The sequence below is a fragment of the Cupressus sempervirens genome, chromosome 7 (genome assembly GCF_028749045.1).
Source record: "Cupressus sempervirens isolate cs-2001-9-10 chromosome 7, ASM2874904v1, whole genome shotgun sequence".
Lineage (NCBI taxonomy): Eukaryota > Viridiplantae > Streptophyta > Pinopsida > Cupressales > Cupressaceae > Cupressus > Cupressus sempervirens.
The window spans coordinates 515,172,293-515,185,071 of NC_143124.1; the positions used below are offsets into that span (position 1 = coordinate 515,172,293).

General features: G+C 34.4%; 1 protein-coding gene across 1 annotated transcript in view; it reads right to left on the minus strand.

The window, feature by feature from the left end:
- The window catches only part of LOC149547790 (jasmonoyl--L-amino acid synthetase JAR4-like), a 52,634-nt gene that overhangs the window by 2,490 nt on the left and 37,365 nt on the right, over window positions 1–12,779 (minus strand). The window lies entirely within an intron of this gene.

Sequence of the window (12,779 nt, forward strand, 5' to 3'; positions counted from 1 at the left end):
TTTTAAAACTAATTTTCAAAATGTTAGAAGTTGTAATTAGTATGTAATGACGTATCATATATATTATAAAACTAATTTTCAAAATATTAATAGTTATAATTAGTATGTAATGACATGTGTCATATAGCAAGTGACTTAAGATAGCGGAGGTAGTAGTACTATTAAAGTACATTTCTTCGAAGTTCCGAATTTTGAAAACATCACTGTACAAGATACATACTCACTTGAAACATCGATAAATTCAATTTTTTTTTCCTAAAGAAAGAAGGAAGGGGATAATGTTCAGCCGGCTACCATGACTAGTGGGTATCCTTTCATATGGAGTATGTCGCTCCCAGCCAGTTAAATGCAGAATTTCGCCCGATTTCAGCAGTTGGTGAGGTATCTTGCAATTTGAGCCTAGGACTCTATTGTGGAATCCACAAATCCTTGCAAATGTGTAAAGTTTTACATTCACCAGGTCTTTGGTACAACAACACCATGATATGAAGTGTCACATAGATTTGTTCTCACAATACTCTAATGTTCCTTATTTAATTTGTACATATACCTACTCACAACTTCCATTACATGCGTGCTGTTAGATCATGCCTCCTTTTCATTGAATGCCTTGTTGTATAATGTGCGATTTTAAAAGGCAGTCTAATTAGGCCTTGCAAATCATAGTTGCAAAGTTGGAGCGAATAAGTGAATAAGGCAATCTGATTAAAGGCCTATGCATAATCTTTCCTATACATTGATACCTCTAAGTCTTATATAAGTTTCTCTAGTGTAATAAGGACACAAATCTAAAGGGGGTGCAACTACTACAACTTTCTCTTATGACACCCATAGGTCTATTCAACATAAAGAAAATATCACTCTCCAAGAAGGGTGAATTGCCCTATACACAACACCACACTTATTCAACATAACATATGGCTTTTTAGACAAAGTTTACTTAAGCATTCATTTGTGCATCAATTGAATTGGAGGTGATTGCTCTATAAGAAATGGTCTTTGATTTGTAGAAATTCTCACACAGCTTGTGATTTTTCATAATAATTCAAGAAATCGTTGTTTGGTACCCCAGCTATACCTTGTATTGTTAAATAAACTTGATACGAGGTTTCACATATGACATGAGTTTTTAGTTGACTGACTTTGTTCACATGAATGAAAGAATTAATTTAGTTGGTCTACACAATTCTATGCAAGATAGCTAGATTCACTTTCCTCAACCATGCCATACAACACTAATGGTTGACACCCAGAGCTTTAACAACATATTCTAATCCTACAATGCTACTTTGAGACATACATAATTAACACATTGGTTTGCATATGTCTAGCTTAGCATGCAAGTTCAATACCATTCACGTCAGGATAAGGCAACACCTAGAGCCACATAGGGCAAACGTCCAACTAGCATTTTATGGATTTAACTTCTATCACATATTCATCAACATGTAAAGTTCACCATACACCAGGCTTATGTTAGCGTTTCTATCCATAAGTACAACCTAAAGAGTTTCCAACTCACAATAATAGAATACAATTTGTTATAGGTCTACTTACATATCCTTAAAAAAACTTCAATATTGTGTGTATCTCACTAGAGCATTCTTATCATTCAAGTTTACACAACCTCTCACTATCTCCATCATAATCTTTATTTGTAAATTACTCACATACAATATCATCAAATACAAGACAAATTTCTTCATACATTTGTCATATTTCTACTTTACTCCAGCTATGGTGAAAAATATTAAACTTTCACAACTCAATGACTCAAACTAGATCCTAAAAGTAAACAATTTCCACTAGCATAGCTAAACTTTGACTATATGTCAATGGTCCACAGGGACCCCTCCCTCCCCCTTGATAGGAAACACCCCTAACTTTCACCTTATCTTAACAACTTCACCTTATTAGGGTTTATACCATCTAGGTCATACCTAGAAAGTTAATGATCTCTTAGGAAAGAAATCAAACTTGCTACAAGGGTTTCCTACCAATTGTGCTTGCTTCTTCACTAAAGCCTTAGTGCTCCCTATATGCTTCATGCCCCCAAGATCACCTAAAAGTCTTGCAGGGGTGTGAAGGCTTCTTTCTCATGACTAACTTTCTTCTCTAAGTACCTTGGATTCATTTCTTGAAGGGTTTTTCTAACCAATCTCATCAATTGCCCCAATACCTGATTAGGCCTACTAGGTCTTCAATTAGGCCTCCTATCTCAATTTTTGGTCTTTTTCTCCACAAATTTCATAACACTTCTAAAAATAAACTACCATTCAGGTTGATCCTTAAGATTTATTAGATTTCAAATCTTGACTAGTCCTGACCATGTCCTAACCTAAAACTGAGGGTTTATAAGGGTTTTAAGGACTATACTAACCAATCATAAAAGTAAGCTTTCAAAATCCCATTAGAGGGATTGACCCATTCTTGTAAATGAGTTTACAAACTCTTTAGACACTTCTCCAACCCAAAGGCATTTCCCAAATTTCAATTCACCCTTGCAAGTGTGAAGCACTTTTCAAAATCAGCCACCTAGTTAGGTTTCTCCAGGAGTCGCCTAGGGCTGGTTGGAAAAAATAGCAAATGGCACTTTCCCAACTCCAACCAAAAATGACATAGTGTACAGGAAGTCTACTTTCATTTCTGACAAGTCCATGGATTTTTAACTATTGAAGATGAATGTAGACTCCATTCTTTTCACATTGCCCAGATATGTCCAGAGACAAGCAGAGTTCAAAGAAATTTAATCTACCCTATCAAAATTGATCACGCCAACTCCAAACTATGTACACAACTTAGAAAACTCCTACTCTATCTACTGAAAACAAAAGAAAAGAAAAATCAATTCATGTACTTCAAAATATCACAATTTGTGCAAGTTTTGATAAAAAAAATGTCTCGTGTACACTTGTTGTCAACTTGGTACCTTCACATCCAACCGCACACAATGGAATGAAAGCCATGAAGGCAATTAGTGAGATGTGTGCTCCATTGCTAGACACCATAAAGGATGGTGTGAAGGCCAAGTTTAGATGGAATGAACAAGCTAACAAGGGATTTGAAATACTGAAAGAGAAGTTGTGCTCCATTGCTAGACACCATAAAGGATGGTGTGAAGGCCAGGTTTAGATGGAATGAACAAGCTAACAAGGGGTTTGAAATACTGAAAGAGAAGACCAAGGGGTTTGAAATACTGAAAGAGAAGACTGACAAGGGGTTTGAAATACTGAAAGAGAAGATAGCTTCTCTTTCAATATTTCAAAAAGATTGACAAGGGGTTTGAAATACTGAAAGAGAAGATAGCTTCTCTTTCAGTATTTCAAACCCCTTGTTAGCTTGTTCATTCCATCTAAACCTAGCCTTCACACCATCCTTTATGGTGTCTAGCAATGGAGCACATATCTCACTGATCTCACTGGCAGTAGCTATAAGTTATGTTGAATTTGATGATGTAAAGGACTACACTACTGCAAAGCAAATGTAGGATAAGTTGACACAAATCTATGGGGGAGACAAGAATGTGTTGAGGGCTAAGGCAGAAAGCTTGAGAGGAAAATTTGATGACATGAGAATGAAAGAAGGTGAGACCATTGCACAATATTGTAGCCGAATCAAAGAGGTGGTGAATACTCTCAGAGGGGCTGGAGGAGACATATTTGATACGACTATGATGAGTAAGGTATTGAGGACTTTACTTCCCATCCATGCAATTAGAGTATCTACAATTCAAGAACTAACATGTACACCTAGTAATGATCTGACCTTGGATAGTCTAGTTGGTAGACTCGTTACATTTGAACTGTGAAATTTTGATAATTATTGCCTTGCTAGTGTTGAATCTTCTTTTAAAGGACAACTAACCCTTGATAGACGTAGAAGAAAGAAGAAGAGCAAACATGTGGAAGTGACCGTGAATCAGGTGATGACCTTGATGAACTTGAAGCATTACTAGCCAAAAGGTACCAAGTGGAAAAGGTAAATACAAGGTAAACTCCCTATAATATGTTTCACATTTAACAAAGTTGTTCATATTGCTGCAAGGTGTGTGAAAGAGATGGGAAGGATGAAAGAAAAGACTTCAAGTACTGAGGAAGGAGAGACAATAGAGACAGACGAGGTAACAAATACTAGAACAACTACAAATACAAAGGTAAGAAATCTTGCTACATTACTGAATAAGATGGTTCTAGTACTGATTCTATTGATCATGATGGAGAAGTAGTTTTTGTTGCAATGAAAGATGATTATGATGTAGGTGAGAAAACTGCATTGATTTTACATGTAAGGAAAAATGATAAATGGATAATTGATCGTGGTTTCTCACACCATATGACTGGTGATACACGTAAGTTTTAGAAGTTAGAACATTATAATGGGAGTACTGATAAGTTTAGAAATGATGCACCATGGTATGTCAAAGGTAAAGGATAAATTATACTGAATGATAAGATTAGATGTGACAATACATATTGGGTTGATGGGCTAAAGTACAATTTTTTAAGTGTGGCACAATTGAACAGTGGTGGCTACCGAATAGAGTTCCAAAACAAGAGGGCAAAGAACTATGATGTTACTAGTGAAATAATTGGATGTCTGGAGCAAACAAAAGGTAACTTGTTCCACCTAGACCTATATGAAGATACATGTTTATTTGTATAAGTTGCGGATGTTTGGTTATGGCATAAGAGGCTTGTGAAAATAATTGATTAATTGTGTATTATCTTTGATGTTACACAAAATATCATATCATTGTCAGTCTGTGTATGCCAAACTCACTCAGGCGATGAAGATAGTTTCCTGTGTCTATTGAGCATTCCAAAGTTAGCCAAGTTCAGAAGTCAGTATCTACCGAGTTCACTCGGTTGTCAAAAAAAAGTTTGCAGAAGTTGAGTGTTAAATGAAGGAAATGTTGGATGGAACCAATGTTAACCGAGCTCACTTGGTTACCAAAGGAACTTTGTGAATATGCAATGGTAACCGAGTTCACTTGGTTAACACAGGAAAATCGTTTCTAAGTTAGTGTCTACCAAGCATGGTCGGCAAACAAAGGATTTTCTTATTTTGGCATATTGAGCTCAATTGATTTAATTGTTGGTTCTAGCTAACTGAGGAGGTGAATATTAAGTATTCTAAGTTGTATTCAAGCTGACTTGACAATGTGTAAGATATAAAAATAGGGTCAGGTTGAAGATTGAATGTGTGGAACATACTAGAAGAATTGATGATGCTTAGAGGAAGCGAATTAGAATAACAAGCAGAATATCCTTGTTGAGGTGCAAAGATATATTCGATCAGGAAGGATCAAGTATTCAAGCCAGAATTGAGATATATAATCAGCAATTCAGTTGCATCAAAAATCAGGTCATCTCATTGTTACTTTCTAACCATTGTAGCAGTGATCTAAATCTCTTAACCGATTTGGCTTAAGAGCTATTTGAAACTCCTCTAACAAGGTGGCATTTCTAGATTGAAGTGTCTAAAAACCTCTAACAAGGCCACTCCTAATAGGGTGATTAAATCCTCTAATAGGGTCACACCTAACAATGTGTTTTATAACATTTAACAAGGTTGGATCCTAACAGGGCTCACTTTAGAAGAGTAAAAATCAGTAACTAGTTGCAATTGGTGGTTTTTCCCAAATTGGGTTTCCACGTTAAATCTTGGTGTCACTTGTCTTCATGCTATTTATTTTATGTGTGCAACTAAGTTAATCTTAAAGTAATCACAGAAAATATCTTAAGTTCTACATTTTTTGAGTTACTGTTGTTATTTTAGTTATTGCCGAGTTACAATATTTGCTAAAGTAAACTAAGTGCATGTGTGTTTGCCGAGTTAAAGCAGAATACAGTTTAATCAGAGTTTTGATTTGTATTGACATATAAGGGATCTGGGATTTATTTTTGTAGTATCTGATTCACCCCTCCCCTCTCAGTTACTCCTTTTATATTTCCAACAATTGGTATTAGAGCTTTTGGTGCTTGTAGAAAAGGTTTCAAAGACCTAAGTTCAAGATCAGGATGTCTTACAAAAGGTAGATTCCAAAGCTAAACAGAGATAACTTCAAGGCATGACAAGAACTCATGACACTACAATTGGCAACCATTAGAGATTCAGGGTTAAAAAATCTAGACACCAAATACAAGGCTCCTATCGGAACTATGACCATTGAAGAAATTGCAGAGAAGATGAGTCATAATATCATGATTGGTATTGTTTCATCTCTCAACTATGTTGAATTTGATGAGGTCAAAGATTGTCGAATTGCTTATAAAATGTGGATCAAGCTAAAAGCCATCTATGGAGAATATGACAATGTAAGGAGAGCCAAAGCAGAAAGTCTTAGAGGACAATTTGACTAAATGAAAATGAGAGAGGATGAAAACATTGCAAAATATTTAGAAAAAATTAAAGCTAGAGTAAGTGCTCTGAAAGCCTCTAGAGGAATAATTAAAGATGTAATAGTGGTAAGCAAGGTACTCAAAACCCTTCTTCCTATCTATGCAATCAAAGTGTCTACTATTCAAAAGATGAGATGTCATAAAAAAATAATATAAATTTGGATGTTCTAGCTGGAAGATTGACAACATTTCAACTAGAGAACTATGATAATTATAATCCTAGCTCTAGCAATCTTGAGTTTTCATTTGAAGCCAAGGTATCACTTAAGAAGAAAGCTAAAAGATTTAAAAGCAAACAATTTGAAAGTGAAGAGGAAGGCAGTTTTGACAGTGATCTTGAAGCCTTTGAAGCATTGCTTGCAAGAAGGTATCCCAAAGGCAAAGGAAAGTATAAAGGTAAGAATCCTTTAATCTATTTTCTTGTGAGGAAGTTGGACACATTGCTGTAAGGTGCCCAAATAAAGAAAACAAAAATGAAAAGAAACACAACAAGCACAAAGGCAAGAAGGATTTCAAAAACTACAAACACTACAAAGACAAAGGTAAGAAATCTTGTTTTATAGCTAAAGATTTAGATAGTAGTGAAAATGATGAAATGTTATATGTTGTGGCAAAAGATGAATCTGATGATGAAGGAGATAAATGGCACTTATCTCTCATATTAGCAAAAATGATTCATGGATTATTGATAGTGACTGCTCACATCATATGAATGGTGATAAAACAAAATTTGAACACATGGAATATTATGATGGTGGTAGTGTGAGATTTGGAAACAATGAACCTTGTTACATAAAGGGAAAAGGTTGTATCTCACTAACCAATGAACTTAGATGTGACAATACTCATTGGGTTGAAGGATTAAAGCATAATCTACTAAGTGTGGCACAGTTGAATAACACTGGATTCAAGGTGGAATTCATGAATAGGAAGGTCAAACTACTAAATGGAAAAGGAAATCTGGTTGGGTCTAGCAAATGAACAAAAGGTAATGTATTCTACTTAGATCTCAGTAAAAGTTCATGTTTTATTGCTCAAGTAGAAGAAAGTTGGTTATGGCATAAAAGGTTGTGTCATATGAACTTTGATAATCTGGTCAAGATAAGCAAAAATAGAAGAGTAAGAGGCATTCCTAGTTTGAGGAAACCTGATATGGGTCTATGGAAGAATTATCAAATTGATAAGATGGGAAAGACAAGTCTCACGAGCAAAGACCATCATTCAAAAGAAGTCTTAGAGCTAGTTCATACAGACTTATGTAGACCTATTGGAATAGAGAGCTACAGTGGAGATAAATATTTTATTCTATTTGTTGATGATTATTCTAGAGTGATGACTGTAGTGTATCTAAAAGAAAAATCTGAAAGTTTTCAAAAGTTTAAGTAGTATTTGGCAAGAGTAGAGAAAGAAATTGGAAAAAAGCTGAAATGTTTGAGATCAGACAGAGATGGTGAATTCATTTCCAATGAGTTCAATGAATTTTGCATTGAGCAAGGAATTAAGAGACAAGTATCAGCCCCTGGTACACCTCAACATAATGGTATAGTTGAAAGAAGGAACAGATCCATCATGGACTGTGTAAGAACCTTAATGATAAAAAATACTATTGCAATCAAATACTGGAAGGAAGCAATCAATACTGCAGTGCATACCTTGGATAGAGTACAATTGAAGAAAGACTCAAATCAAACTCCTCATGAGATATGGTATGGTTACAAACCTAATGTAAGTTACTTGAAAGTATTTGGTAGCAAATGCTATATCTTGAAGGAATCTAAGAAAGGTAAATTTGATGTCAAAGGTGATGACGGCATATTCTTAGGATAATCCTTCGGAAGTAACGTATTCAAGTGTTTGAATCTAATTACTCATAAAATCATAGAAAGTGCACATGTGAGAATTGATGAATTTGCTGAAAAGAGTAAAGAAGAAAGCAACAGATAACCTGAGGATTACAGAAAGTATGTTTATTATAAACCTGATATAATGCCAAATCTATTTGGACGTCAGAAAGCCTCACCTCCCAAGTCCCAAAAATCTCCAAAAGCTACCGAGTTGCAACTAGTACAACCCAAGTCATAGTCTGCAGGACCCGAGTTGCAGTCAGAAGCTATTGAGTTGTTGCCAGAGAAAACTGAGTCTGATGGACTTAAGTCACAGATAGTGGGACCCGAGCTAGATATAGAAGATCATGAAGAGGTTATTGAAACATATTATAAATCCAAAGTACCTGTGTTAGCAAGATATGTTAGAAGGCACCATGCACTTAATCAGATCATTGGAGACAAATCCGATGGGTCAATGATAAGAAACAAATTGAACAGTACATGTTTGCTTGCTGAATTTGAACCTAGAAATGTTAAAGATGCTTTGGATAATGAAATTTGGATTGAAGATATGCATGAACAAATAGAAGAGATAGAGAAGAATAAGAGTTGGACTCTTGTTCCTAGACCCAAGGATAAAAATGTAATTGGCACAAAGTGGGTATTCAAAATAAGTTAAATGAAGATGGAAAAGTTTCAAAAAACAAAGCAAAATTAGTTTGTAAAGGTTATTCTCAAGAAGAAGGTATTGATTATGATGAAACTTTTTCTCCTGTTGCAAGATTAGAAAGTGTTAGAACTTTACTAGCATATTTAACACACAGAGGATTTAAAGTTTATCAAATGGATGTAAATTTGCATTCTTGAATGAAATTCTTGATGAGAAAGTCTACATAGAGCAACCTGAAGGTTTTTTAGATACTAACAAAAGAGATATGGTCTACAAATTACACAAAGCATTGTTTGGTCTCAAGCAAACTCTCAGAGCTTGATATGAAAGACTTCAAAACTACTTGATAAAGATTAGTTTTTAAGAACAAATGATAAGAACGATCTGTATATCAAGGAAGGACTAGACAAGAAGATTGTGTTGGCAGAAACATTTGTGGATGACACTTTATTTACAAGAAATGATGACTTATGCAAAGCAGTTTCAAAAAAAATGAGTAAAGAATTTGAGATGTCCATGTTTGGAGAGATTTAAAAAATTGTTGGATTGCAAATCCAATAAAAAAAAGATGGTATCTACATTACTCAATCCAAATATATCAAGGAAATACTAAAAAAGTTTGGAATGGAAGATTCAAAACCTATTGGAACATCTAGGTCTACTAGACATAAGCTTTCCAAAAATGATGATTCCAAAGAGGAAGATCAAACCACATACAGATCAATGATTGGAAAATTGCAGAATGTAGTGCATACAAGGCCTAATATTGTATTAGCAGTTGGTATGGTGGCAAGATTCTTAGCAAATCCCAAAGAAAATCACATGATGGCAATCAAAAGAATCATGAGATATCTGAAAGGTACTGAAGACTATGGATTATGGTACAAAAAAGGAGGCAACTTGGATTTAAAGCATTCACAGATGCTAATTGGGCAAGAAGTGTTGATGTCTGAAAAAGCACAAGTGGTGGAGCATTCTTTTTTGGTGACTGGTGTCTTGGACAAGCAAGAAGCATAATTGTATTTTTCAGTCCACAGCAAAGGCAAAATATGTGGCAGCAATAGTTAATTGTTCTAATGTTGTTCAAGCAATTGTCAGCAAGTATGAAGATAGAAATCAAGGATCCAATGGTTATCTTCTGCGATAACACCAATGCAATAAATATATCCAAAAATCCTGTGATGCATACCAAAACCAAGCACATTGCTATAAAATATCATTTTTTGAGAGAACTAGTACAACATAAAGAGGTAAGATTGGAATATGTGAATACTAAAGAGCAAATTGCAAATATATTCACTAAGCCATTTCCTAAGGATGCATTTTAGTATCTAAGAGGTAAGTTAGGGGTCATTCCCCTATCCAAAGCTCACTAAATACAGTTTAGTGATGCATCAACCAGAGCATGTTGAAGATTAAATAGTTGATTCAGTATTGACAAGGCACATTGCAAATGAATCAATACATAAGGTACATTGATATTCACTGAACATTGTCTTTGGCATGAGATGTCAAAGAGGGAGAAATTTGTTGTCATATCTCATAGAAATTTTATTACTTCAGAGATGTCAAAGAGAAAAAACTTGGTTTGATATCAAAGAAGGGAAGTTTGCTATCAAAAGAAGATGTTGAAGATAGAGTTTTGCTGACAAAGGGAGAAATTGAAGGTAGAGAGAATTCATACTAATAGAGAGAGTTCTCATGGATGAGAATCAGAATAAAACTAAGGATATGTTCCTTACTTTAATATTTTTTTTAAAATTTCATTGTATTATGACATGTTGTGTTTCCATGAATGCCAAAGAGAGAGATTGTTGAAAACAACTGATTAATTGTGTGTTATCTTTGATGTTACACAAAATGTCATATCATTGTCAATCAGTGTATGTCGAGCTCACTCGGGCGATGAAGATAGTTTCCTTTGTCTATCAAACATTCCAGAGTTAGACAAGTTCAGAAGTCAATATCTATCGAGTTCACTCGGTCGTTAAAGGAAAGTTTACAAAAGTTGAGTGTTAACCGAGCTCACTCGGTTAAAGAAGGAAATGTTGGATTGAACCATTATTAACCGAGCTCACTTAATTGCCAAATAAAGTTTGTGAATATATAGTGTTAATTGAGTTTACTTGGTTAACACAGTAAAATCGTTTCTGAGTTAGTATCTACCAAGCATGGTTGGCTAATGAAAGATTTTCTTGTTTTCGCATATTGAGCTCAATTGATTTAATTGTTGGTTCTAGCCGATTGAGGAGATGAATATTAAGTATTCTAAGTTGTATTCAAGCTGACTTGACAATGTGTAAGATATAAAAATAAGGTCAAATTGAGGATTGAATGTGTGAAACATAATAGAAGATTTGATGATGCTTAGAGAAAGCAAATTAGAAGGATAAGCAGAATATCCTTATTGACCTACAAAGATACATTCGACCAAGAAGGATCAAGTATTTAAGCCAGAATTGAAATTTGTAATCAACAATTTTGTTCCATCAGAAGTTAGGTCATCTCATTGTTACTTTCTAACCATTGCAGCAGTGATTTAAATCTCTTAACCAAGTTGGCTTAATAGCTATTTGAAAATCCTCTAACAAGATGGTATTTTTAGATTGAAGTGTCTAAAGACCTCTAACAAAGCCACTCCTAATTGGGTGATTAAATCCTCCAACAAGGTCATGCCTAACAGTGTGTTTTGTAACTTTTAACAGGGTTAGCTCCTAATAGGGCTTAATTCAGAAGAGTGAAAATCAGTAAGTAGTTGCAATTGGTGATTTTTCCCAAATTGGGTTTCCACGTTATATCTTAGTGTCACTTGTGTTCATGCTATTTATTTTGTGTATGCAACTAAGTTAATCTTAAAACTAATCACAGAAAATATCTCAAGTTCTGCATTTGACGAGTTACTGTTGTTATTTTAGTTATTGCCGAGTTACAATATTTGCTAGAGTAAACCAAGTGCATGTGTGTTTGTCAAGTTATAGCAAAATACAGTTTAATCAGAGTTTTGATTTGTATTGACATCTAAAGGATCTGGGATTTATTTTTGTAGTAACTGATTCACACCTCCTCTAATGTTATTGGTGAACTAATTGGATGTGCACAGCAAATATGAAGACACATGTTTATTTGTACAAGTTGAGGATGTTTGGTTATGGCATAAGAGGCTATGTCATGTGAACTTTGATAATTTGGTAAGCATTAATAATATAAAAAGAGTTAAAGGGTTACCAAGATTAAACAAACTTGATAAGGTGATGTGCAAACAATGTCAAACGGGTAAAATGACAAAGTCTAGTTTTAAGAGCAAGACCTATTCTTCAAATGATATTTTGTAGTTGGTTCATATTGATTTATGTGGTCCTATTGAAGTGCAAAGCTATTATGGTGACACATATTTGATTCTATTTGTTGATGACTTTTCTAGAATGATGATTATGATATTTCTTAAAGAAAAATCTGATGCATTTCAAATGTTTAAGTGGTATTTGGCTAGAGTTGAAAATGAAACATAAAAGAATCTAAAGTGTTTGAGATCAGATTAAGGGGGTGAATTCATATCAGATGAGTTCAACATATTCGACAATAACAAAGGAATCAAGAGACAAATGAGTGCACATAGGACTCCATTATAGAATGGGTATAGCTGAAAGAATGAATAGATTAATCATGGACTGAGCAGGGACATTGATGATGGAAAAGAATGTTTCACAAAAGTACTAGAGAAAAGTTGTAAATACTGCAGTCTATACTCTTAACTAAGTTTAAGTGAAGAAAGCTACAAAGAAAATATTTTTTAAACTTCAGTATGGCCATGCACCTAATGTAAATAATTTCAAAGTCTTTCGAAGAAAGTGTTATATTTTGAAAGATGCAAAAAAATGAAAA